This window comes from Mytilus galloprovincialis, chromosome 14, assembly GCF_965363235.1.
Source record: "Mytilus galloprovincialis chromosome 14, xbMytGall1.hap1.1, whole genome shotgun sequence".
Taxonomy (NCBI): domain Eukaryota; kingdom Metazoa; phylum Mollusca; class Bivalvia; order Mytilida; family Mytilidae; genus Mytilus; species Mytilus galloprovincialis.
Window position 1 is genome coordinate 62,793,124 of NC_134851.1, and position 27,838 is coordinate 62,820,961.

The window sequence follows — 27,838 nt, forward strand, 5'->3', positions numbered from 1 at the left end:
GACAACTCCATCATACTCCAGAGTTAGGTAAGAAGTCTAGTGTATGAGTTGATAAATAACTTATTGTTGATTAAGACATCTATGTTTTGCACATTTTGGTTTTCCATATCATGTGTTCATCTATTTCTCAATGAACAGAGAGTTTATTACATCGTTAGCGTTGTAAATGTTGAATTCTTAGCACTGAAAAAAGAACAAACTTTGGTCAATTCCAATCAACTATATACTATATGTACGTTTGTAGTAATATCTACATTGTAACAAGGTATGATTAAAAAAAGGTAACGTATGAATTGCAAGTACACTGTTTGTAATCTTATAGTTAAGCTTAGTATATAGTTGTTATGTTTATTAAATCATGCCTGCTTCTACCGGTTTAAGGTAAGCAATGTATTACCAGTGTTTAAATGTTTTTGATGTTATGTTTTTAAAACAGCTGGGAAAAGGTCGAGCGCTGACACAAATGTTGTACCTATTCTAATCTTTAAGTGAATGTCCAAATTTGTCTTCTCTTCATAGCTGGCATCATTTTTTTTTCGTTGGTTGCAATACATAAATTATAGTGTTATTTGTCTCATTCGAATTATTTTATATTTTTATGTCGGAATCTTTTAGAGCTGAATGTACATATATGTATTTCTCATTTTTGCATACCGTACACATGCAATTGCTTTCGTCTCCGTTTTGTTTTATCTCTAACTGATAATTGTCTCATTGATAATCAATCTTAAAAAATATTTACTTATGTAGACGTGAAATATTTAATGAATACATGTAAATTGGCTAATTCTTTCATATACGACATGATACCTTATTGTTTATATTTTCGTTGTATCATTTTTCTGAAGTGCGTCGACCGTATCAAGTATAGTTTTTATGAGAAACTACTTGTTACTGTACAGAGTGATATCAGTCATATCGATATGGAAAATCATTTATTAACTTACTAGGTGATATAGTTGGTAAGTATTTCTAAATATGTTTGATTATACATTTTTTTACAAACTCAACAAAATTATAGTGTAAGCATATCACATTCTTTTACTTGAATTAAAATACAAAGGTTGAACAGTACAAATGACATGGTTAAAAGCAATAATATGAAAATTGTCTGTATTAAAGGTACATAGTTTAGGATAATTTATTTGTTACAACTCTTAGTATCCATGTCTCTATCGTTGAACACTTTTCGTGTATTCATTACTTGTTTTAAATGTAAACAAAATACACTCGTAGCGAGATATTTAAAAAAAACTTTAAGTATTACAAAGGATGCGGAACGTCAAACCTAGTTTTTACACAAAAGAAGCATAATATTAACTGAAAAGTCATTCTTTCATCTAACTGGAATTTGAAACGGAAGAATTTAGTAACAACAATTTATATTTGCATTTCATTATTTACCTTGCTTGTCAATAGGATTCTTGATTTGAAATATATTATACTTTTGCAATTTATTTTTTAGTACATCTCAGGGTAAGTGATACTAGTAGTAGTCTCGTTACTAACACATCATATTTTCGTAAAATGCACTGTTTTATAGTGTTCCTTGTTAGATTGTGATGTAAAATTATTGTTTCAGGTAACGGTGAAGGTTTTTTTTGCATCTGTCCTAAGTCAGAAAACTGATATTTAGCGGTTGTCGTTTGTTGATGTGATTCACAAGTGTCTAAAGGGTTTTCCAGTAGTCAATTTTGGGGCCCTTTATAGCTGGCTATTCGATGTAAGAGTAGGCTTCGTGTTGCTGATCGCACTTTGACCCATAATGGTTGACTTTGTACAAATTGTGACTTGGATTGAGAGTCTGAAAGGCACTCATACCAAATCTTCTCAAATGTATGCATCAAGTCAGGTATAGGGCTATTGCTACAAACTAGTCCGTTTCTATGTGTGTTGAAATTTGTACTAAGACATTTATCAAACAGAAAAGTAGCTCAACACAGCCTGAATAAAAAAACACAGAGAATGCCGGATGAAAAATAAACGATATGATTAATCACCATTTAAAAAGGTTTAATTTTCAATATATTATACATGTTATAACAATTTGCATTAAGGATTGTTTTTTTAATTGGATTATTAACAATAGATTCTTTATATTTTGCAGATAACATCGTGATGAAATGTAGAGTTTTTGTTTCTATTGAGCTGCTTATCTTTCTCTGCTTCATCAGTAGAGGTAAGTAGATATTAGAAGAAGTGGTATGAGTGCCAATGAGACAACTCTCCATTCAAGTAACAATTAATAAGATTAAACCATTATAGGTCAAGGTACGGCCTTCAACACGGAGCCTTGGTTCACACCGAACAGCAAGCTATATAGGGCCCAAAAGTGTAAAACCATTCAAACGGGAAAACCAAATAAGGCACATATAACAGACTCTATTTTAAAAGAGTAAAATCCATTTTATTCCTTTTTATAATCTTTTTCAATGTTTACTATAAATGAATGAAGATTTCATAAAGAAACACACATTTTTTACAACATTCCATGTTTTTATTCTTATAATTGATAAAACTTACATTAAATGTTTGGGAAATTTCCCAAAATATATGAAAGTTTTAAAATATTTGTGGTAAAAATGTATATATGACAACTATTTATTCGGGAAATGTCCCGAAATCATTTTCAACATTAAATTTTATGACATATATATTGGCAAAGTGTTTGAACAAACAGATCTGAAACACATTTCGGGAAATATCCCGACAAAAATAAACTAATTACAAAATGTATAACACAGATGTCTTTAAATATTTTCGGGATTTATCCCGAAAAATCAAATGTATATGCTAGGTCTCATGACTAATAATTTCTTTCAACATTTCGGGAAAAATCCCGAAATCATTTTCAACATTAAATTTTATGACATATATGTCGGCAAAGCGTTTGAACAAACAGATCTGAAACACATTTCGGGAAATATCCTGACAAAAATAAACTAATTACAAAATGCATAACACAGATGTTTTCAATTATTTTCGGGATTTATCCCGAAAAATCAAATGTATATGCTAGGTCTCATGACTAATAATTTCTTTTCACATTTCGGGAAAAATCCCGAAATATAAATCTAATGTCAGGCACACACTTGGTGCATAGATTTTTTTTACCCATTTCGGGAAAAATCCCGAAATAAAATCTACAAGCAAAAATTACGCATTTTGATTTATTAAACATATTGAGAAAAATCCCGAAAAAAAAATCTTTGAGATTTTACAACACAGAATTTTGATATATAAGAAATTTTTTATGTAAACTTGTTTCTAACATTTATTAAAATATTCATAAAACATATGTCTCACTTAAAATTTTTTTTTGGATATTATGTACAACCATACTTTTCATTACAATTTTTCAGAAAAAGCATTTTCTAAGAAATATAAGGTTACTCTATATTGCATCACATTTGCAGCATGCTAAATTTGACAAAGTGCATATAACAGGTTAAACATACAAAATAAAATTCCATTAGTCTGATTAGAATAACTTGTTTTAAAAATTATTTCTGAATTAAAAAGACTAAGATTGCATATATATGCAATTACTATGCTCTAGTTAACTAATAAGCTCACATATAGAACAACAATCATGACAATGTTTACTAAATAGTGGTTGCATTTAAGGAGCTAAAAGGCACCAACAAGATTTACAGGATGTATACCTATACAAATAAAATGATATTGCAATATTACATTTATACCATGTATACCAAAAGAACAGTTTGATAGATATCAGGAAGTCTGCAGTCCTTTAAACTATGTTTGTCATTCTTTTTCTTTCATTTGTCTTCAAATCTGTGTCTTTTAAGACTCGCACCAATTTGTCCTCCAAGATTTCTTTGTATCCTACAAAGAAAAGTCAGTTCAAGTTCAATATTCTAAAGTCCTTCAGGCATATTAATATTCATGATTTTTTTCCCCCCGGACATATTTTGTTCTGTCTTATAATCATGATAATAGATGAATTTGTTATCACAGGTCCTTTCATAGCTTACTGTATGTCATTTGTTTTCTTCAATAATTGAAGCCTTAATACTCTGATGATGTTTAAATTTTGTTCTTATAATTATTATGGCAGTTGTTTCCTTAGCAATCATACTGCATCTTTTTTTTCTAATCTGGTGTTTTCATTTTTGTCGAGCCTGCAATTTTTGTTGCAGAAAGCTCGACATAGGGATAGTGATCCGGCGGCGGTGGCTACGGTGGCGGCTTTAGCTAACTTTTTAAAAGCTTTATATTTTAGAGGGTGGAAGACCTGGATGCTTCATACTTTGTATATAGATGCCTCATGTTACGAAGTTTCCGTCAGTCACATGTCAAATGTCCTTGACCTCATTTTCATGGTTCAGTGACCACTTGAAAAAAAAGTTCAGATTTTTTGTAATGTTGAATTCTCTCTTATCATAAGTAATAGGATAATTATATTTGGTATATGCGTACCTTGCAAGGTCCTCATGCCCGTCAGACAGTTTTCACTTGACCTCGACCTCATTTCATGGATCAGTGAACAAGGTTAAGTTTTGGTGGTCAAGTCCATATCTCAGATACTATAAGCAATAGGTCTAGTATATTCGGTGTATGGAAGGACTGTAAGGTGTACATGTCCAACTGGCAGGTGTCATCTGACCTTGACCTCATTTTCATGGTTGAGTTGTCAAAGTTAAGTTTTTGAGTTTTGGTCTTTTTATCTAATACTATATGCCATAGGTCAACTATATTTGGTGTATGGAAATATTTTATGATCTATATGTCAGTCCCGCAGGTTTTATTTGACCTCGACCTCATTTTCACGGTTCATTGCTCAGTGTTAAGTTTTTGTGTTTTGGTCTATTTTTCTTAAACTATAAGTAATAGGTCAACTATATTTGTTGTATGGGAGCATTGTTAGCTGTACATGTCTGCCTGGCATGGTTCATCTGACCTTGACCTCATTTTCATGGTTCATTGGTCTTTGTTTAGTTATCTTGGTTAATGCTAAGTTTATGTGACAGTTTTTAATAAAGTTTTATAATTAGGACTATCAACATAATATCAATAATTAGTAAAGAAGGCGAGACAATTCAGCGTGTGCACTCTTGTTTGATATATATATGTGTGTGTGTTACTTTACCAATTCTTACCTACAAACAAATGGGGCATTAATCGGCTCTGACAACCAAAAAATTAAAAAATTGATGTTTAACAACAAATTAAATGGGGAATGTATCAATGGATCACAGATGATGCCCATGCTTGCTTATCATATAAAGTTATAAAAGGACATAACTGTAAAAGTGACTCTACCGAAAACACTTGATCTGATTTAGTGGTAATAGGTATTGTGTATAAGTTTCATAAATATAGTTTATGCAAACTTAATTTAGAGAAAGGAAACACAAATCCAGCAATTTTTCAATTTTCAAAGGGACATAACTCTAAAAAATTTAATGACAACCTCAAAAGTCAAACTTGATCTGTATTTTGTGGCAATAAATATTGTATACAATTATTCATACATGTCATAGCATTTGGTTGAGGCAAGCTAATTAAAGTAAGTGAATGTAAATGAAAATTTCAGCAATCATTCAATTTGTGAAGGGGCATAATTCTAGAACGGTTAAAGTGACCCCCTTCAAATTCAAACTTGATCTTTACTTTGTGGTAACAAGCATTGTGTATAAGTTTAATTGCATTTAGTTGAGGCAAATCAAAGTTAGAGAACAGAAACTATAAATATAAGCATATTTTTCATTTGTAAAGGGGCATAACTACAGAACAGTTAAGTGACACCACCCCCTTAATACATGCTTGATCTGTATTTTGTGGTAATAAGCATTGCTGTGTATTGATTTCATAGCATTTGGTTCAGAGGCAAACTTAATAAAGTTAGAAAATGGAAACAAAATTCAGCACTTTTGTTTGTTTGTAAAGGGGCATTACTCTGGAACAATTAAAGTACATGGTGCCACAAAATCATCCCATTATTGCACAAATGTAGTTATTTGTAAACATGGATGCTAATAAACAATTGGCCAGCTAATGAGTGATTGCAATATGTATATAATATATATATATAAATGCAACATTCAAATGTCATATAAAAAAGATGTGGTATAATTCATTATTGCCAATGAGACATTTACTCTCCACAAGAGCCCAAATGACACATAAATTAACAACTAAGCCTGCTTTACTTATGATTGAAAATTTGGCGCTTTTTTTTTTAATAATATCACATAAACTTGATCGGTGAAAATGAAGGCATGGTCAGTTTAACCAGTCAAGCAAATACAGCTTACAATCATTTCATATACCAATAAAGTGGCCTTATTGCTACATAAGTGTCTAAGAGACAGAGGATTTTATTTGTGAAACAGCACATTTTGTTAAAAATAACATATTTTTGCACAATTACAAACTTTCAAACTTACCTTTCACATCTTCCCATTATAATTTAGACTAAAAAAGACCTTGAACTTCACAGAGAACTCAGAATCAAAGACCTTTCTCTTCCTATTTGTCTAGGCTAACTGCATGTCCTACAGATATGTCAATCTGAAATAAGAACAGAATGGCATAAACCTTCATGCTGAAAATGTTCAATGTGGATTCATTATTATTCATGGGATACCAATTTTCGTGGTTTTCATTGAAACAGCTGAGTCACGAATTTAAATGTTAAACGAATTATAAATTTGCCATCGGGTTGTATACAGACTATGAAAAAACCAAACAAAACAAATACAAAATTTCTTTGATCCACGAAAATTGATAAATGTGACCACAAAATTTAAATGAATCCACAGCATTATCCTTAGCATTTTTTTTACACATGAACTACTTGAAGGCACATTTATTTAATTTAAAATTGTGATATGCACTAATGGATAGATAGATATTAGATTAATTTCTATGAAATCAGGACAGAGTTAGGATTTTCACCTAAATAGGTGGATATTGGATCAATTTCTATGAATTTATGTCTAGAAAAAGAACAAAGTTGAAAATAGATAAAATATATCATTCATTACGAATAATCAATCGAATTCTTAAGCAGAAAACTTCAAACAATATTCAGGAAATACTGGAATCTTATCAAAATAGATTCTACAATAGGTGACAAATTCAATAAAAACCTATCAATAGGTTTCAAAAGATATAGAAACATTGGTGAATTAGTTAAACAGCTATAAAGAATTTAACTGTGCAGAACTAATTAATGACATTAATGTAAACAACACATGTAAACTGTAATTCTGATGAAGACACTTCTTTACTATGAAAAACTTAAATTAGCAGGGGCCCAATCGCCAATGGCCCCTATAATTGGTGTGGGCTACTTAAATTTCTGCTTTTCTATATTCGACCATTGGAAGAAAAATGAAATATAATACTTCCATAAAAAAAAAAAATCAAAAATCAAAAAACCGAAGAAAAAAATATTTGGTAATATATTCTTTCAAGGGCAATAACAGCTTTGAAGGATCAATTGGCAATTTAAATAATACAAGTCCTATTCCCAGATCTTACTTTGCTGAACATATTTATCACTTAAAAAAAAATTAAAATTCCTTCTTTCTATTATTATAGTTGCAAAAAAACATAACTTTTGGTAAAATAATTTCTTAAGGACAAAAAATCCTATAAAGGATCAATTAACTATTTTGGTCATGATGTAAGCTTATTCACAGATCTTTAACTTAGCTGAACAATAAATAAATGTCTCTACATCTATCATACTTCCTGCATGAAACTTGAAATTCTGCTAAAATTTTGTCTTTCAAGGGCAATAACTCATATAAGGATCCACACTACTATTTTGCTGTTTTAAATTTATCTTTATGATATCTATAATTGTTTTCAATATGACAATCATTGTTAACAAGAACATATATATATAACATGTATAAATTGTGGGAACTTGCTATTGCAGGAGCAACAACTTCAAATAGCCAAGGGTATTCAAGATTGGTCTTAATTTTAAAGGCAGATTAATCTTGAAATGCTACGTTAAATATTAAAGTTATTGTTTTTTACCAAACTATGCAGTGTTTCTTAATTAAAGGACAAGATAACAAGAGTCTCTCAAGAGCCTGAATCGCTCATCTGTATTTCAGAGAAGATTTTTAAATGTTATATATAATTAGCAAACTTGATCAACAAATTGTGTAAAATTGACTTTAAAGGGCAATAACTCCTTAAGGGGCCAATTAACAAAACTGCATTTGACCAGTATGTTCTATTTTTAGCCATGGCGTCCATGTTTATCAATGGATCAAAACTTCGGATACAATTTACAAACTAGATACCCTTAGGAACATTTAGTTTAAGTTTGAAGGTACATGTATTTGGCCCAGTAGTTTCAGAGGAGAAGATTTTTTAAATAGTTTACTACGACAGACGACATAGGACGCCAAGTGATGGCGTAAGTTCACATCGGGCCCTTTGGGCCTCACTGAGCTAAAAATTACAAAATATATACTAGATACCCTAAGGATCATTTAGCCAAAGTTTGGTTAAAATTAATTAATTACAGTAGTTTCAGAAGAGAAGATCTATGAAAAAGTGTACACCAGACATTAATTAATGGATGATTCAACAATTAATGCCAAGAGATGGCAAAAGCTCACATGGCCTCTTAGGTCAGGTGAGCTAAATAGAAAATAAAACTTTTGACAAACAAACAAAAAATTATAAGTCAGGGGCATTATTTAAACATTAAGTAACATTTAAAACTGCCTATATAAGATATGTTGAAAACCAGGCTATTTTCAATACTACTTATATATTAGGTAACTTTTCTAAATATTATTTTTATAGGTGTCCAAGATTTTACTAGCTTTAACAAATTTTCACAGTCATCTGGTTATTTTCCCCATGAAATATAAATTTCTTCTGAAACACTAATTAACTTGCTGATGCACTTAATTATCACTTATCTTTCATATGGATACTTCTGGGTAAATTTAGATTGGTCTCTTCAGGGACTATTAAATTATCATTTTCCTCCAAAATCTTGAAGGTAGACTGGTATAAATAGAAAGTTAACATACTTGTGAATTAATTAAGATTTCAAGTTATTTATAACTGCTAACCCAAATCAACTACATGTGTTTCTTAAATAAGTGTTATTACTAAAAAAAATTAAAATGTATAAAATAACTTTTAATTCAAGTAATGTTTTTGTCATTATAAACCTTTATCTCCATACTCCTCTCCAATCTAATAAATTCTTTATTTTATCATATAAAATTATATAAAAACTCATTCAAACTACATTTAATCTATGCTTCTATTCAAATTTAAAATAACTCTATTAACATGATTAAGTAATCTTATTATTTTCAAAAACAAAAATTACTTATATATATATATAAGTATATGTTGGGTTGATGTTTAGACGAGTTGTATATAAGTATATATATATATATAATTATAAGTTACGTGAAAAAACTACTTGTTTAAGTAACGCCCCTGACTGTTTATAATTTTTCAATTTCAGGTTCTAAGTTTTGTATTTTATGTATGAATCATAGATATATTTCTTTCTCCGTTTTTCTCTTGATTATCAAAGTTTTTAATTTTGTAAATTATTTGGCCTTTCATTTTTTTTTATTGGAGATCGAGTTACTTATGAGTCTTTTGCAGACAAACTCCTGTCTGACCTAATCACAATTATCCGAGTATTTGTCATTTATGTGTTTATATGGCTTGATTTATTAAGGTCTAGATAGGGGTTCTGTATACATGTATCTTTATTCTTTAAGACATGTATATTAAATTGTTTTTCTTTAATCTCTATTTTTATATTTCATTTCAGCACCCTGTTAAATTTTCTAATATTTATTTAGTTTTAGTTTTCTTTCTTTTCCCTATTATTTTTTTTTTACCTTTATTCTGTACATTTTGCCTGTTATTCTCTAATTTGTAAACCCCATCTAAACTCTCATCCATGTCAAATATACTTTCAAGTGGTACATACTTGTACAAAATTCTTGAATTTTAAATTGTAGGGAATTATCAACTGGTGAAATTCAGAAACTTATTCTTAAATACTTTGCATTTAAATCAATAACAATAATGTGTCCTTAGTGAACAGATGACCCACTAGCACTATCATTTTTATATGTTTAGAGGACCATGAAATTGGGGGCAAAACTCTAATTGGATAATAAAATAAGAAAGATCATATCATAGGGAACATGTACTAAGTTTCAAGTTGATTGGACTTCAACTTCATCAAAAACTTGAAGCCGGACAGACAGATGGACATGATGGAGGAACAGACTCACACTCATGACTCATTAGAAAGCATAATGCCCAAAGGTGGGACATAAAACATCTACAGGCAAATATCCTTAGGTGACACGATTATTAAATTTATCACTAATGCATACAATGTATATATATATATATTTTTTAATTGATATACTAGTATATTAGAATTTCTTAAAATTATAAAACATCCTTAACTTCTGTATGCCTGTGGCAAATCCAGAATTTTTTAAAAGGGACCCGTACAAATCATGCTTCAGTGATTTGATCCCTAAATAGATTAATCAAACAAAATTTTATCAAAAAGGGAATGCCCGGGTCCATTTGCCCCATCCCCCTTAATCCTCCTCAAAATAAAACTTTAAGGAGACCATACACAAAACAAAAAAAATATACAATTATCATAATTATAATTCGCATTAAGTATGAAATTATTACTTACAATAAAATTTTCAAAATTCTATTCCTGTATGTCATCATGGTACATTGTGAAATACAATACTAACATCCTTCTAATTATTTCACTTTTATTTACACTAATTATAAGACCTATTCCCATTATACTTAATTAAGTCCATTGAATCAATGACATTGAATGCGGTGAGAGTATATTACATGATATATATGTATAACATTTACTGGTGTTTTTATATTTAAGTACAATACACACAACATGTACAAGTAAATGTGGCCTGTTTTTATCCAAAGATCTAGGAAGACATAACATGAATTTCTCTTTTATTTCATTGGTTACTATATGGATTCATATTGATGTCATGACCTCATTACTTGGACATCATAAAATGTGTAGAGCAAAATAAAATGTAGTTTGAAATTCATCAAGAATACATATCTTATAACTATCTTCAATTTATTACAATATTGTTTTTGTGGTGATTTTGTGAAGAACCATGCAGTGAAAGAAAACAGTTCAAAGAAGAAAATGGCAAGTTATTTTAAAAATTACACTTTGAACTTTAGATACAGTAATATAATATAAAAAGATAATGTCAACAATTCTCTATCAAATATTTCTTTAAAAGTTCAACAACAGTGGGTTTGAAGTTTAACAGTAACACATCATTCCCTATATAATTAATGCATATTATGACTATATACAAATGTATTTAATGTCTTCAAATAACTGGTGGCTTAGACAGGATAGTTTGAAGTGAATATTTTGACATATATATATATATACATATACAAATCTAAATTAAAAACTACTTTCAAACCTATGATTGCGTTGGATTAAAACAGCAATTTATACGTGTGCATGTAAAACAAATTTCGTTGAAGAAGGGTGTAAATACAGCACAAACAACGTTTTCCAAAAGACCAAAAAAGTGAAAAAGTATATTTTAACAAAACGCATTTGACTAATACGTCGTATATATATATATACATTCCATGTTCATGCCTTATATATCATGTACTGTATTACAAGTTAAATAAAAACTCAGGAGGAAAGGTAACAGGGAGACCCGGCCACCGAAAGCTTTATTTTTATGAAGCCCAGGTGGTCAAGTGATGTAGCCCGTCCGATAAAGTGCAGGCGATTTGGTGTTACAATATCTCAGTAGCATGAGTTTGAATTTCTCTGAGAGCTAAAAAAACACAATTTGCGAAAGCAAATTAACAGATCTAACATTGTTGGGTTGATGTTTAGAAAAGTTTATATATATATATATATACATGTGCTTGATTAATATATATATATACATGTGCATGATTTAAATTATATTGTGTATGTTTTTTTAATACATCGTGTTCTTTACTATAAAAAAAATTGTATCGTAGGTAACTATATTGCTGATCAATGAGGTCTGTTTAGTTTCTCTCTATCTTTATGATCTTATTTAGCTCTTGCTTCAAGTTCACACACAAAAGAGTATTTTTCTGATCATTTCTGCATTTCAAAGTTTCTCTATCTATTATTATAGTTTTCAAGATAATAAGCAAAATTGGACGAAAAAAAATGACCTTTATTGCCCCTACTCCTTTGAATCTCTTTCATATATATTCCATGTACATGTATTTGGACCAGTAGTTTCAGATTACAAAAATTTACGAAAAATTCTTTAAATAAAATATAACTCCTTCAGGGGTCAATTGACCATTTTGGTCATGTTGCCCTACTTGTAGATCTTACTTTGCTGAACCTTAAATTATTGCTGTTTATAATTTATCTCTATCCATAATAATATTCAAGGTAATCAATGTTGTTTTTATAAGTAAATCAACTGATTATGTGCTTATACCAGCTGCACATGGTCAATCAATTAAAAGCAATAAATTTCTTCAGTTTAAGTGACCACAAATAATTGCTCCCAATCAAGCATTAAATTTCTCTGACCCTAAAATGTTGTGGAACAGTATCATTATATTAATCACAGCTTTATTCTGTTAAGCTCCTGTACATTTAGCATGTCAGTTAATACATCAGATTGAATTATGCTGGCTGAAATTGAAGTTATCAGAATAAACATAATGTTGGAAGAAAATATTTTAGAATATTTAGGAACTTTTCTACAAAATCTCCACAGATCGATACATGACAAAAACTATAAAAAAAATCCCTTGAAAACACATAGAGAAAATATAATAAAAATGTGTCAAAAACTCGTGCAAAGAATAAATAAGGTCAGCTTTGTTACTCTAATAATAGTTGTTTCCAGATTATTAGGGTTGGTGATATGATGATATATTTCACTCCATTCATCTAATTTTCATAATATTAATTTTTATGTTTGTATATTCAATACCAGATTTTGATACATGTTTGTCAAAAATTAATCCCTAGGGTCGAAATACATATATAGGGGCCAGTTAGTCCTAACTAGACTGTATTAGTATACTCATATATATTGGTCTGACCGTACACATTAGGTCCCACCACACGAATATAGGTGTACGGTTTAAATACTCATATGGTCTGGAATACAAGAGGGTTTGGATGGGGTTAAATGATTAAAAAATAATGCCCTTAACAAATGAAGATTAGAGAATAAAGGGCAAAAAAAATAAAGATTAGAGAAAAAAGGGGTTAATTTTTTGAAGATTAGAGAAAAAAGGGGTGAAAATTAAATGTTTACAGAATAACAGACCCCCCCCCCCCCCCATCCAGATCCTCATACAATATGGAGTTTTTGATATAGACTGAAGTTTTAGTAATAATTACATTAATTATGCAACTACATGTAGACTATAATATGAAAAAATCAGGATGAAATTTGAAAAAGGCCAGGACAGGAGTTTGGAGAATTAACAAAAATGATTAAAATAGGGGATGAGACACTTTGCCAAAAAAAAGGCAGGGTGACTATTAAGATCTATTTATATGTATGTAAAAAAGGGCAGGATAAACTAATGAACTAGACAGTTCACTAGTACACTCTTCTGGTAGGGTTGCTGTCTTTTTTACACATTCCCCATTTCCATTCTCAATTTTAATACAAAAAGGCAGAGTGAAAAATACATAACAACTAATAGAATGCAGGACAAAATTTTTCATCCTACCACCCCTTCCCCCCCCCCCCCCCCCCCCTTAAAAACCAAATGGTAGGTCGGTTATCTATACCTCTCACCTTGCAACCTGTGTTTTTATTTTACTTTCAACATGTTTTAACTTTTTAATTTGACGTTCAGCGGTGGCGAATCTAGAAATTTTCATAAGAGGGGGCCCACTGTCTGCCTAAAGGGGGGGGGGGGAGGGGCGATTCCGTCACACTTCAGTGATTCCCTATATAACCAACCAAATAATTTCAAACACTTAAATTGGCAGGGATCGTCAAGAAATACTTTTTTAAAAGCTGTAAACCAATTATATCATAAATGTGTATACTAAATCGGGAATATCAAGTACACAATGTAAAACATAAAGTTAATATATATACATGTACAAGAAGCAGGGGCGGATCCAGCCATTTTGAAAAAGGGGGGGGGGGTCCCAACCCAGGACATAGGTGGGAGGATGTTCCAACTATATGTCCCCATTCAAATGCATTGATCGGCAAAAAAAATGGGGGTTCAAGCCCCTGGAATAGGATCCGCCAATGAGAAGACTGTGACTCAGTCAAAAAAAGGTTCACAACAAAGTATTTATTTTTGTGCAACGTTCATGAAATAATGTCTTATTTCACGTTTTTTACGTGCAAGCACCCCCTTACCATCCACTGCACACTTAGTGACCTACCCTTATCCTAGTTCAAATAATTATGACGTCTTGAAAGGCTTAATAATTTTGACGCCTTACTAAGTAAGGCGTCAAAGAAAAAAATGATGATAGCCTTTCAGTAAGGTGTCAAAGAAAAAAATTATAATAGCCTTTCAAGACGTCATAATTATTTGGACTATCCTTATCTTATCCCATCCCATCCCATCCCCCCCCCCCCCCCCCCCCCCCAAAAAAAAAGAAAAAAAGAAGGACAAAACGAAACACTCAGTCCTTCTTTAAACGTAAATAATGCTCTCACACTTGTTTTAACTAAATGTTTACCATATAGGACCATATATATTGAAATCACTTCAACAACAGGCTACTGTCGTACCGACAAGCAAAGCTCTGCATCTTCAAGTTCAAGGTCTTACCTGAACTGGTTCCCAGATTGCATAGCTACATTGGATAACAGACGTTCGTCTGTCTGGACTGTTGTAGAAGTTGAACTTTACCAGTTTGAAGGTGAGGATGTTTGTTCTATCCACAGATCTGTTACCCGTCACCTATTCTGTAAATTCCACCTTTTTCAGACGAACCACTTCGGTTTTGGGAATCCTCAGGTTACCTGACAGTGACAGGTATGGGGAAAATCTGGATTCATCATTCAAAATATTTTTTTGTCATTTGTTTGACCACAATAATGTCAACTGGTCAATGCTTATTAGAGTAGAGCAATTATTTATCTTACACAGTTTAAAAAAAAAACAATTTAAAATTCAGAAATAAAGTTATTCATTTATAAATCAATCTACCAAATACATGAAATATATTAGACCCATTCAAGTGCACCTTTGGCTTTGGGTCCAGGGTGTTCTTGACTTTTGATTGTATTCAAATTAAAGTTGTGTAGGACTCTTTGTAAACAACAAATAATTATGCTGGCATGAACATATCATACTTGTATTAGTGACTTAATCACAATGAAAATCTGTAATAGATCAAACTATTTTTTTTTACATAAATCTAAGCCTTACTTGCATACAATCCCTATTTTCTATTCGTCCAGATCAGGCCATGCAAAAATGATTGTTGGTTTCCCCTATCCCTGCCTGGAATGAAGATGTAAAAAAGGAAGAATTGTTATAGGACTAAATTTAAAGAAGACAATTATCTGATTATTGTTTAATAAACTGAATGTGACTTTTTTCCTTTGTAATACTGGTTATTTCAAGCATTTCTGTTAAGTTTTGTCATAACCAGAGTTCAATAGTTTGAGAAAAATCTAGCATAATGAAAGACAACATCTACAGCGATTCAAGCAAAATTTCTTCGACAAATCCAAACCAAGCCGCATCAAGATAAAATATATAGTGTGGACCAATAAATGATCAAATATTGATCTTATCTGCCTACAACCAGTTGAATGTGATACTTAAGATGATTTTAGGAAGATAAATACCACTTATGGACCTCATTGTCTCCTTTATAAGGTCTCTTTTGGTCAATTTATACCTCTAATTTCCTTAAAATTTTAACTTTTCAGGTCAATAAGTAATAATAATGGGGTAACTTTCACTCATTTATGATAGAAAATTAAATTTACGCAGCATTCCAGAGAGGGACATAAAAGGCTTCTCTTTTCAAGAATAATTTGTCGTTACAGCATTTAAAATAATTTCATTAACTTATAAACATATATTATTTATTTAAGTATTTCCTAGGAAAAAGTTCTATCATAGCAGAATATAAGAAATAAGGAGAAAAGGCACCCCCCTCCAGCCCCCCCAAAAAAACAGACAAAAAACAAAATCAATTTCATGTAAAATAATTCTCATAAAATGTGTTTTTGGAGACTCAATCCACTCAGATGTTTCATTTTTTGTTATGCTGATATCTATAATACTAAAATAATGAGGTCCAATTTGTCAGCCGGCATGGGATAAAAACGACAAATCAAAGAATTCAACTTTATATATATAGCTAATATAGGACAATGGTGTTGATTAAAAGTTACACCACTCCAGACCCTTTTGTTTTCCATATAATTAATATTGTAAATAATTAACAAGTTCCAATACCAATACCAATAGTATATATTCACCTTTTACCTATACCTTATCTGTACGTTCTGCATCTGACAGGCACACCACCAAACGGTGTATTTAGGATTTGCTATATATACAAGGGTCATAATTACAAGGTTGACAATACTAAATTCTATCACATTGTTTCCTATTGTAGTATTTTAATCAGTATGACTTTAAAAGATGATAATATGCATACTAAAAATCTAGACTTAAAATAAGGCGTAAAGGTTCAGTTTACAATTTGTTAGCCGGCATGACGCAAAACAGCAAAACCAAGAATTCGACTTTATTTATAATTAATATTGGACAATGCTGTTGATAAAAAATTACTCCATTCCAGGCTCTTTTGTTTTTCAAATAGTTAATATTACCAATAATTGATAAGTTCCAGGTCGACGGTTTCTAACAGAAAGATTTTGAAAGTAGAGAAAACTGTGCATCTTATAATCAGCATGACTTTATCAGATAACTAAATATCCAGGCTAAAATAAGGCTTACACATAGTTATATACTTTATTTTAGTCAGGGACCAGCAATTTCACGGGTGTGTTCTAGTCTTATGTAAAATTTAACACAAATGGACACAAAAGATACTACACTATATTTGACCTTCGTTCTAATAAAAATAATCAAATATAAATTCTGATCTCGACTTTCTGCATTTTCGCCGATCTGCATATCATTTTTTTTATTATTTCACATGCGTATTTGTCTTGTATTTGTGCCAATCGGCATTTCTTATTTTATCTTTCACTTGCGTAGATTTTGTCTTTCATTTTCTCCAATTGTGTACATGTTAATTAGATAGGTGAAAGTTCTTTTTCAGCACCATTTATGAACATTATGTTTTCTGGTCTGTGCGTCCGTTCCTCCGTCTGTCCCGCTTTAGGTTGAAGTTTTTGGTCAAGGCAGTTTTTTTATGAAATTGAAGTCCTATCAACTTAAAACTTAATACACAATGTTCCTTATGATATGATCCTTCTAATTTAATGTCACAATTTTCAAAAATTGAGTATTCAGATAAACAATTATTCCTAGATGTTTTGACATACTGGCAACGTATGCATGGAACTAATGTCTTGATGATTCTCGTAAAATAATGTCCGATCTTGCAATGAAGTTAAAATTTATTTATACTGCTTATTTCACAAAATCTTATAGTAAAAATAAAATTATGACAAAGGGTCATTGTCTTTTGTCATTTGTTTCATTTTAAATTGTCTAAAGGAGAAATGACAAACATTTCCCCTGATCTCACTGAAGATAATTACCTAATTTATGTATATCAACACTTTGGTTAGCTTGCTTTCTTTGTTTGTATATATATTTTGTTTTATTATTTTTTGATAATATCCAATTGAATTTAAATATCATATATATACAGGTTTACATACCTATATATGAAGATGTCAATCTTAATTACAAAGCTTGAATAAACATTTAAACAAACAAAGCAAGGAGGCCAACCAAAGTTTTACCCTACATGCAGTAGGAAATTAGCTGTATGGCAAAACATAATAATAAAATTAATACTCAGCGAATGTGAAATAAAATCAAAATTGTCGGTGGTAAAAACTAAATATAGTTATAAATTTAACTTAAGACAAAAAGAATTGCTCCAAGAATAATATCCAACATTAAATCTCTGCCTTTCATTTAGCTTAACTATGACCGGAAAGATTGAAAACAAATTTTGATTTTTAATACCGGCAACAACCTTTGTTTAAATTTCCAAAATGAGCAATTTAGATTTATAATATTTTATCCTGTTGGAGAAATCTTACTTTGTAATTTTCAACGGAAAATTATTTCTAAAATAATTTTTGAATTAAAAACTTTTTTGTATTTTATAGTTACAGTGAGTGTCTTGTTTATTCAAAACACTTGAGATAGTAATAACAGGGATTGTATTTTATGATAGATTTATAACATTTTAGAATAAAAAACTTTAATTCATATATTATACTATAATTTTAATTTCCTTATATCTTAAACAGTCAGGGGACTAAATACTGAAATAAGTGATTTTTAAATCACTTATTTGAATAGCAAATTTGAAGTTTTGTCACAAATTGTGATTTTGAAGTTTTACCAAAATTTTAAACTGTGACATAGGTTTAAATAATATCTTTTCATTAATAAACTTGGAAAAAAAGAACTTTTTGCATCTTTTATGTAGCAAGGTTTATGCCTTTGATGCTATCATTTAAATCTGCAAATTCTATTTTAGTTGAAAAAATGCTATAATAATGGCTTTACATAATGAACTGATACTTTCTAAACAGATTTTTCCCAGCAGTGGGAGTATTTTTCCTGTGAAGTTCAAGGTTTCATCTTTCAGATTATGTAATAAAATTCTACTGTTCCTGATAAAAATTTCACTGTTAGGGGACAGTTGAAATTAGTGGGGGTTATTAAAATAATGATACTTAAATAAGTGATTTTTGGGAAGGAAATTGTCAGAGGTATGATACTTAAACAAGTGATCTTAATGTCATTATCCTAGATTCAGTACAAGGTTATCACCTGAAATGACCTGGTCATCCTAGACAAAACAGATGTTGGTTCTGATAATTTTAGAAACATAATTAGTCCCTGGATCATTAGTATTCTATATTTAAAGCTATAATAAAATTAAATTAATGAGGGACAGAGGACAAAAACAGATTTTAATAACAAAAGCAGCGTGAAAGGTTATTTCAAACAATTTTTCATTCCAACGGATGGTGTTTCTGAAGGTAAATATTATGCGGCAACAGCATCATAAGATCTGAGACTGATACATGCATTTAATCTCTTGTATTACCGGATGATAAAGTAGGTGAATATATTTGCTATTCTTGGAAATTTAAATGTGAGTTTCAAAAGTCCAATTTGCGATATTTTTCAAATAGTAGGCCAGCAAGAAAAGTTTGTACTATGACGTCAGATGCAATGTTCTAAAGAAAGACAACTCTTTTCTTCAAAACAAACGAGAAAAAAAAACATGAAAATTACTCATAACTTTTTTGAAAGGTCGGTGACACACACTTTTTTTTGCTTTATTTTGAAGATTACATACACATGGCACTTTCCTTCTTGAAATTTTGTATGGATAAATCACTGGCAGAATTTTTTAATACTGGAAACGTTTTTCATTTTTCATTTTTATTTTTGGCGGGGATGAAATAAATCATAATTTTAAAGATCAAAACAATATGAGTTTTAAATTTTTGAACCTGTTTTGATAGATACAAATCTACTGTTTAACGTGAAACAAGAACTATGCTTGTAGGTTTGATATAAAGGATTTTTTTGAGAGTTTAGATAACAAGCAAATATTATGTTAATATTCAGGAAACGCGAAACTGAGGTCGCTATATAGTGACAAAAATAAGTCGGTGACCCCCAATTTGTTTCATCACATTTTGTTCCTCAAATCATGAAATACCTTCACACAAAATTTTAAGGAAAAATCACTGGTAGAAATGAATAGGTTGTTTGGTCTTTAAGTAACAATACCTAATTTGTTTACTATCAACCACCTTGACACTTTTTTTACAGAAAATGTAAATATTTTGATTTGTCAGATGCTGTGAAAAAGTGTCCTTCAATTGGACATTCTTTTATGATAAAGTACTATTAAATTCTGTCCTACAAGGTTGACATTCAATAAGAGGACTTTTTCACAGTGAAAGCTAAGTGTCCTTTAAAGGGAGATAATAAAAAAGTCACTGATCTTTAATTCTGCTAAGTTTTTTTTTACCCATTCTGCATCAAGCAAATGAAAGATCTAGTCGATGAATCATGACTTATTGGGAGCCGTCAACAAGCACCAAATCTAAAGAAACTTCTGACACGAGCAAAATTCAGTACACAGAACGAAGGTGGCAGAAATACAAAAATGGGGGGATCCCAGATGTGGAACATGCTAAATGCTAGAAGTAAAACTCTGAAATCAGGCACAGCAATTACACCGAAAAATATTATTTATTGTGCAACCTGTCCCACTTGTAATCAAAACTACATACAGGTCAAACCATTTGATAGAGGAAGTCAGTTCACAAACAGCTGTCTGGACAAAGGTCCCTTCAATTAGAAACTCTCCATGTTCTGAACACTTTGACCAATGTGGAAAGGGAAAATTTAAACTATATTCCTTTCAGGTCAGGTGAGCTTTTCTTATCACTTGGCGTCCGTCGTCCATTGTCGTGCTGCCCCTGAATTGGAAATTTTAGCGAAATTTTGCCGTTTGTGGTTATTATCTTCAATATTATTATGGAAATAGATAAACTGTAAACAGCAATAATGTTCAGCAAAGTAGGATCTACAAAAAAGTCAACATGACCCCTTAATGAGTTATTGCCCTTTATAGTCAATTTTTGTCAATTCTTTTTTTACAAAAATCTTCTCTGAAACTACTAAGACAAATTTAACCAAACTTGTCCTCGATTATCATTAGGGTATCTAGTTTAAAAAATGTGTTAAATGATGCCATCCGGCGAACCAAGATGTCTAACATGGCAAAAAATTGTAACTAGGGTAAAATGCAGTTTTTTGCTAAAATCTCAGAAACCAAAGCATTTTAAGCAAATCTGACGCAGTTAAATTTGTTTTGTTAGGTCTAGGTCTATCTGCCCTGAAATTTCCGTAACAAATATACAAATTGTTGTTGGGTTGCTGCCCCTGAATTGGTAATTTTAAGGAAATGTTGCAGCTTTTGGTTATTATCTTGAATATTATTATAAATAGAGATAAACTGTAAACAGCAATAATGTAGAGCTAAGTTAGACCTACAAATAAGTCAACATAATGAAAATGGTCAATCGACCCCCTTAAGGAGTTATTGCCTTTTATAGTCAATTTTTAACAATTTTCATAAATTTTGTAAATCTTGTAAAATTTTACAAAATAGTTTAACTACTGGGATAGATTCATAGGTTCATTAGATAGAGATAATTGTAAGCACTAAGAATGTTCAGTAAAGTAAGATCTACAAACACATCACCAGCATCAAAACACAATTTTGTCATGAATCCATCACTCTGCTGTGTCCTTCGTTTATGATATGCACATAGACCAAGGTGAGCAACACCTAGTTTCAGATGTGGACCTAAGATAAAATTCCACTTGAAGCCAAGGAACGCTATTTTATTTAACTGTATATAAGCCGACTTTTAATAGGAAGTGAAATTCGGTCTGTGAATAAGATTCCGTAATTTATACAAACTACCACATGACGCTACTATTAGGTAACATCACAAGTTGTTACTAGTAACAATAACAATTCTGTCTGATGAACTGTAAGGGATGCAGTGAAAGCGCTAACAGAAACAGTGTTCGATCTATAATGTGATTTTTTTTGTGTTTTTTATTTTTATGTTCTTTGAAAATTTCTTCATACATTGTTGGTCATCAAACATGTGTGTCATTAATATTTACATGTACTTGGGACCTTTTGAATGTTCAAAACTGTTCTATTTGCTTAAAAGTAATCTGAAGCAATTTCTAGACAAGCTTCGATCATCAGGGTAAAAAGCCTTGTGACCTAAATATTGATTAATCAGTTAAGCTAATTTTTTGTTCATTAATAAAAAAATTCTACAGATGATTAAGTATATATAACTTATATTTATTTCAAGCAAACTATAAGAATGTTTATAAAATTAAAAAAAATCACAGAATCTTAATTAAAAAAAATTCGCATTATTTGTTAAACATTGTTAAAGGAACAGTATGGACTCAGTTCATCATTATGATTGGAGCACATGTCATGTGCATGCTGTGTATATTGTATAATAGATTTATTATGTCTTGTCTATCTTAAGTTTGGTGAAACTGCCTACTGGGAAAACATTATTACATGTTTACATTACCAATTACTACTATAAGTCAATTATGTGTGAAAATTTCAATTTCATGGGTTTTAATCTCGGTTTTAATCCCCCAGGATGTGAAACATTAGAATTTGTGTATATAAATGAAGAGATATGAAAATTTTATCCTCAGTACTGTAGGTCCCAGTTACTTAATTAAAGACAATAGAAATATTAAATTAGGGTAATAAATATCCCCCCCCCCCCCAAAAAAAAAATGAACATTGAGAAGTTCTCACTCTGATACATATTTCAGTGATCAATTTAATCATCTTTTATAAATTAGATGTGAGGACATGCATGGATAGTTTTAAAACTCTTTCTTAACTTGGAAAAAGCACCTGGTTTCCTTAAGAACACAACATTTCAGGGGGAGGGTGCAGAGCCTCTATATATTTACTCTTCTCCTGGATACTGATTTGTGAACATGTAAAAATAAGGCAGCTAATGCACTTATGTAACCTCAACAGCGAAAATAACAAATGTATAATTTTATTTACTTTTTTCAATTTTTCATTGATGTGTTGTAAATTTTCTGTTAGAAACTCACACGACTCTCTATCTAAACTAGTGTGACAGTAACACAAGACTGTTTTATCTTAATTTTGCATATTTTTTTTCTAGGTGTACAACTGTGCAAGTATTGAACATCAGCTTGAAATGCAATGTGACCTAAAAGACAGTATAATAATGGACAGATGTAAGTAATGATAAAATAGTCAATGATATGGAAAATGTATGAAATTGTAAGAAAAAGTTGACAGGCATATTGTTTTACACCTGTCCCTCCGTCGGTCAGTTAACTATATATATAGGTCAAAGTACAGCCTTCAGCAATGATCATACTGCATAGTCATATATAAAAAAGGCCCTGAAATTACAATTGTAAAATAATTCCAAACTAATGACCTTAATATTAATATACAAATAAAATAACTAAAAACAAATATGCAACACAGCAACAAACAACAACCACTGATTGTCCAGGTTCCTGACTTGGGACAGGCACAGAAGATAGCAGGATTAAACATGTTAGTGGGATCCAAGCCCTAATAAAATCATATTTTAGTTATTCTCCTCAAGAAAATCTAATATAATGTAATTAACATCAACCATTGTCAACACTTTTAAATGTTGTACTTAACTTTATATATAAAGAAGATGTGGTATGAGACAACTTTCCACAAGAGACCAAATGACACAGACATTAAAAACTAAAGGTCACTGTACCATCTTCAACAATGAGCAAAGCCCATACTGCATAGTCAGCTATAAAAGGCCCCAAAATGACAAATGTAAAACAAGAAAACTAACGGCCTAATTTATGTACAAAAAATGAAAAAAAATAAATATGTAACACTTCAACAATTGACAACCACTGCATTACAGGCTCCTGACTTGGAACAGGCACATACATTACATTGTACCTTAATATTTTAATTCACATATTGGTATACAATCTATTGTATGTTTTTTTCTTTTTTTCTTTAAAAAGTTATATGCAAGTGGGGGCATAATCTGTGTCCCATGGACCCAATCATGACATTTATTTATTCAGAGAATTTTGAAAGAAATAAAAAATGAATAATTTTTCATAATTTTTTTTCATCTTTTAGAAAAGTCGTCTCCAACAACTGAGACAAATCTACCTAAATTTGGCCACACTCATCATTAGGGTATGTATATATAGTTTTAAATGTGTGTGATGACCCTGCCAACCTACATGGCAGACATGGCTAAAAATAGAAAATAGGAGGAAAATGCAGTGTTTACTTATATCTCTGAAACTAAAGCAAAAGTATAACAGTTGCATTATTTCATGCATCAATTGTAAATGAAAATATCAGGTGAGCAATAAAGGCCCATTGGAGCCTCAACTTTCTATAGCCATTATTGTTATAGCTGGTCAGTGGTCATAAACCTATGAAAATAAGTCAATTATTTAACCTCAGAGCACTACCAACAGATTCTTATCCAGTGTATTTGATCATGTTGATGAATAAATTTTATTACAACTCGTTAACAGGGCAAGATATGGAAATTTATTTTTCTTTTGGTTTTATAATATTAAGAAAAAACAAAGGAAAATGATATTTTGATAAACATTAAACATGTTGTTGTGGTTTTGTGCTCTCTTGAACCATCAGATTATTACCGTACTGCAATAAAAAAAAAACATTGAAGAATATCAGGGATTTACGGGAACTTGAAGTAATTGAAAACTTGTTCAAATCCCAAACTGCACCTTAACTTTACTTTGTATCAACCATTAAGTGTTGTGAAATGTTTACACAATGCTTGTTAACACCAAACACTGATCAAGTAAGTCACTTTCTCCATTCTCATATTATCATGAATATGTTACTTTTTTAATAGGAAAAAGGATATATATCAGAGATATATTTACAAGCAGGGACATCTGTTTCCCATGGACACATTCTTGTTTTATTTATTACATATTTTAGTGTATTAAAGTAATTATACTGCTTCCACCTTTCAATATTCTAACAAAGCTCTATCTCATTAATGGATAAATAAATGATACTAGTTATGACCTCAACAGATAATTTTTTTTCAGGTTCTCTGGTCGTAAGAACCTGTTGGCCACACACATGAAGATTTTCATTGATCCTGCTTTCAGCTAAATATCAGAAAAATTAAGAACAAAGGAAAATATGCTGAAACTGTACAGTCACCGGTCAGGATTATTTCAGAAGTGAAATTATAATACAATTTGTTTTACTGGTTAATTCCTTTGATTTGTAATTTTAAACAACACACAGAGGCTTTGCATTATTGTTTTACAAGAGACACCAAAAGATGCGGTCAACATTTATCATTTTTATCAAAATACACCCAGGACAAACCATGGGTACACTTAGCTTGAAATATGGTGCTTTCATACCAAAATTGCCTGGAAGTAAAAGAAATAAAGAACCATTCATGTCAGCAATCAGGGGATAAGATGAAAGAATGCAGAATAAGGTACTGTAATATTCAGTCTTAATAAGAGTCCTGCTTCTCTATATATACATATGCTTTTTGTTATGCCCCGTCATAGCGGAGGGGGCAGTAAGTTTTATCCTTGTATGTTTGTACATAATATTAGATATAAGAAGATGTGGTATGACTTCCAATGAGACAACTCTCCATCCAAGTCACAATTTGTAAAAGAAAAACAATTATAGGTCAAAGTACAGTCTTCAACACAGAGCCTTGGATCACACCAAACAGTAAGCTATTATTAATTTAAGGACCCAAAACATTACTTTTGTGAAACCAGCTGTCAAACATGAAAACCAAAAGTCTAATCTATATAAAAAAAAGAGAAAAGACAAACACTTATAGTGCATGATTTTCTCACTGTGTTGAAGACCCATTGGTGGACTTTGGTTGTTGTCTGCACTTTGGTCAGGTTGTTGACATATTTCCCCCAATTCCATTCTCAATTTTATGAAGAAGTTATTGAACTTTATTCTTGAAAAAGAGACGGAGGTATCATGTTCACATGGCACATCTGTTTATTTGTTTTAGTTCACTATAAATTTAAGTTTGCTTAACCAAATGTACTGAAACTTAAACGCAATGCTTATTACCACAAAAATCAGATCAAGTACTCATTTGGGTACTGTGTGTCACTTTTACCATTCTTGATTTATGACCCTTTAAAATGTTATATGCAAGCAGTGGCATAATCTGTGTCCCATGGACCCATTCATCATTTATTTATTCATAAAACTCTAAAAGGAATAAATAATCCATAATGTTCATACAGATAAAACATATTGTTTTAAGGATTTTAATCTGTTTATTAAGTCACATACAAACTCAATATTGCTCCCCTTTTAAATCTTGATCAGTGTTTGTAAAAAGAAAAAGTAACATAAAAGAATGCAGGTTGCCAGGAACATTCAAATTGGAGAAAGGGAAAAGAACACAACTCTAGGCTAAATAATTTTGAAAACTTATTGGCTATACCATCTTTATTTATAAAAATGTCAAAAACATTATGTACATTATGATCGTGTTGATTGTGTGAAATGTCACACAAGGCAATAAAAATGGTCAGGGGGGAAAAGAAGTTTTATTATAAATGTCAAATGGTTATAGTCTCAACCTATCAACATGATCAAAATTGTTGATTTCACAGTTAATATTTACTTTTAGCATGTTCAGCAGAATAGAACGTTTTTGTTATATTTTATTAAATGTTAATTTACTTTGCTTTATAGGCAGGAGTGAAAGGAAGAGAAAGCTAGGCATCAGTAAAGAAACAGATCAATTTATAATATGTAATAATTCCATCTGAATATAACAAACATTGCACATGCTATGAAGATTTATTCACATGTATACTATGATTTGTAGTTATATTTTATTGTATGTATTTGTAATATTAAAAGTACATGTATTTTACTTTAGAACAGTATTTTAATTTTTATATTTTGCTGTGGAGAATATCAAAGAAATTTAGAAAAAACATAATTAAAGATAGTTTCTTCCATGTTTTCTGTGACAAAAAAAAAATGTGCAAATTAGGAAAATTAAATGAGGCTACATTATTGAATATTTTTGAGTTTGAGTTTTTTTTTCATTCCTATTTTAAAATTTCATTGGCATTTGAAATAATGAGTTGAAACTAGTTTTTATCAATTATATTGTTTTCAAGATGTACAACAGTAGAGAAGGTTAAGGTTTTGTGTACAATAGTTTACTCTGATGTAATGGTCAAATAAACTTGAAACTTTGTACTTTCAAGTGTTCATTTAAGTCAGTGTTTTTTAAACAATTACAAATAAGTTACTGAACATGGAAATCTGATTGTGGAAGCAGAGTATAATGTGTTATGGACACATATATATATATCTCAATCCCATTGAGCATCGCCCTCCTCACCAGCCTCTCAGTAATGGCATATTGACTTTGAAAATTTCCTTTGTTTACACTGAAATATTTGTGATAAGTCCAGTTTAAAGAGAACCACTAAAAGTAGGTCAGGGATAATTTATATGCAGTTGAATAAGCTTTTGGACAATGCATGTGCTTAGGGATTTTAATAATCCTGAACGCTGAATCATGGTTTTATAACTTACAATCTTTTGCAGTTTTCTGTTTATATGTTAAAGTTTATGCTTAGGCCAGTTTAATATCGACCACTTATAAATAGGATTTAGAGGATCCCTTTTTGTGGGACAAATTTGGTTGATATTATATTTAGGGAATTACTGAAGCATGACAAAAGGGATGCAGTATAGAGTAACCTTATTATTTCTAAGAAATTACTTTTTTTTTTTAAAGAAATGAAAAGTATGGTTATAAACATATTTTTTATGAATTAAAATTTTAACAAATGTTGGAAACAAATTTATGTAAAAACTTTTTTTTTCTGGATTTTCCCCAATATGTTTAAAAAACCAAAATGCATAATTTTTTCTTGTAGATTTTATTTCGGGATTTTTCCCGAAATGGGTTAAAAAAAT

At 30.6% G+C, this 27,838-nt stretch overlaps 3 long non-coding RNA genes across 6 annotated transcripts in view; 2 read left to right on the forward strand and 1 right to left on the reverse strand.

Annotated features, from left to right (window-relative positions):
* Positions 1-2,100: 2,100 nt before the first annotated feature.
* The window catches only part of LOC143059076 (uncharacterized), a 33,016-nt gene continuing 7,278 nt past the window's right edge, over positions 2,101-27,838 (forward strand). For both annotated transcript variants that reach the window (XR_012973375.1, XR_012973374.1), the window contains exon 1: positions 2,101-2,179. This is a non-coding gene — a long non-coding RNA (uncharacterized LOC143059076). The remainder of the gene's footprint in view (positions 2,180-27,838) is intronic.
* On the reverse strand, positions 3,401-14,853 carry LOC143058012 (uncharacterized). The gene is made up of 3 exons (XR_012972914.1): positions 14,756-14,853; positions 6,414-6,537; positions 3,401-3,849 (listed from the first exon to the last, which is right to left on the reverse strand). It is a non-coding gene; the product is annotated as an uncharacterized LOC143058012 (long non-coding RNA).
* LOC143058011 (uncharacterized) lies at positions 14,836-27,531 on the forward strand. 3 transcript variants are annotated; one of them, XR_012972913.1, is made up of 4 exons: positions 14,836-15,054; positions 22,983-23,058; positions 24,937-25,343; positions 26,591-27,531. It is a non-coding gene; the product is annotated as an uncharacterized LOC143058011 (long non-coding RNA). The 3 variants fall into 3 exon arrangements; XR_012972911.1 differs by having other exon boundaries at positions 14,838-14,938; XR_012972912.1 differs by lacking the exons at positions 14,836-15,054; positions 22,983-23,058 and adding an exon at positions 23,988-24,034.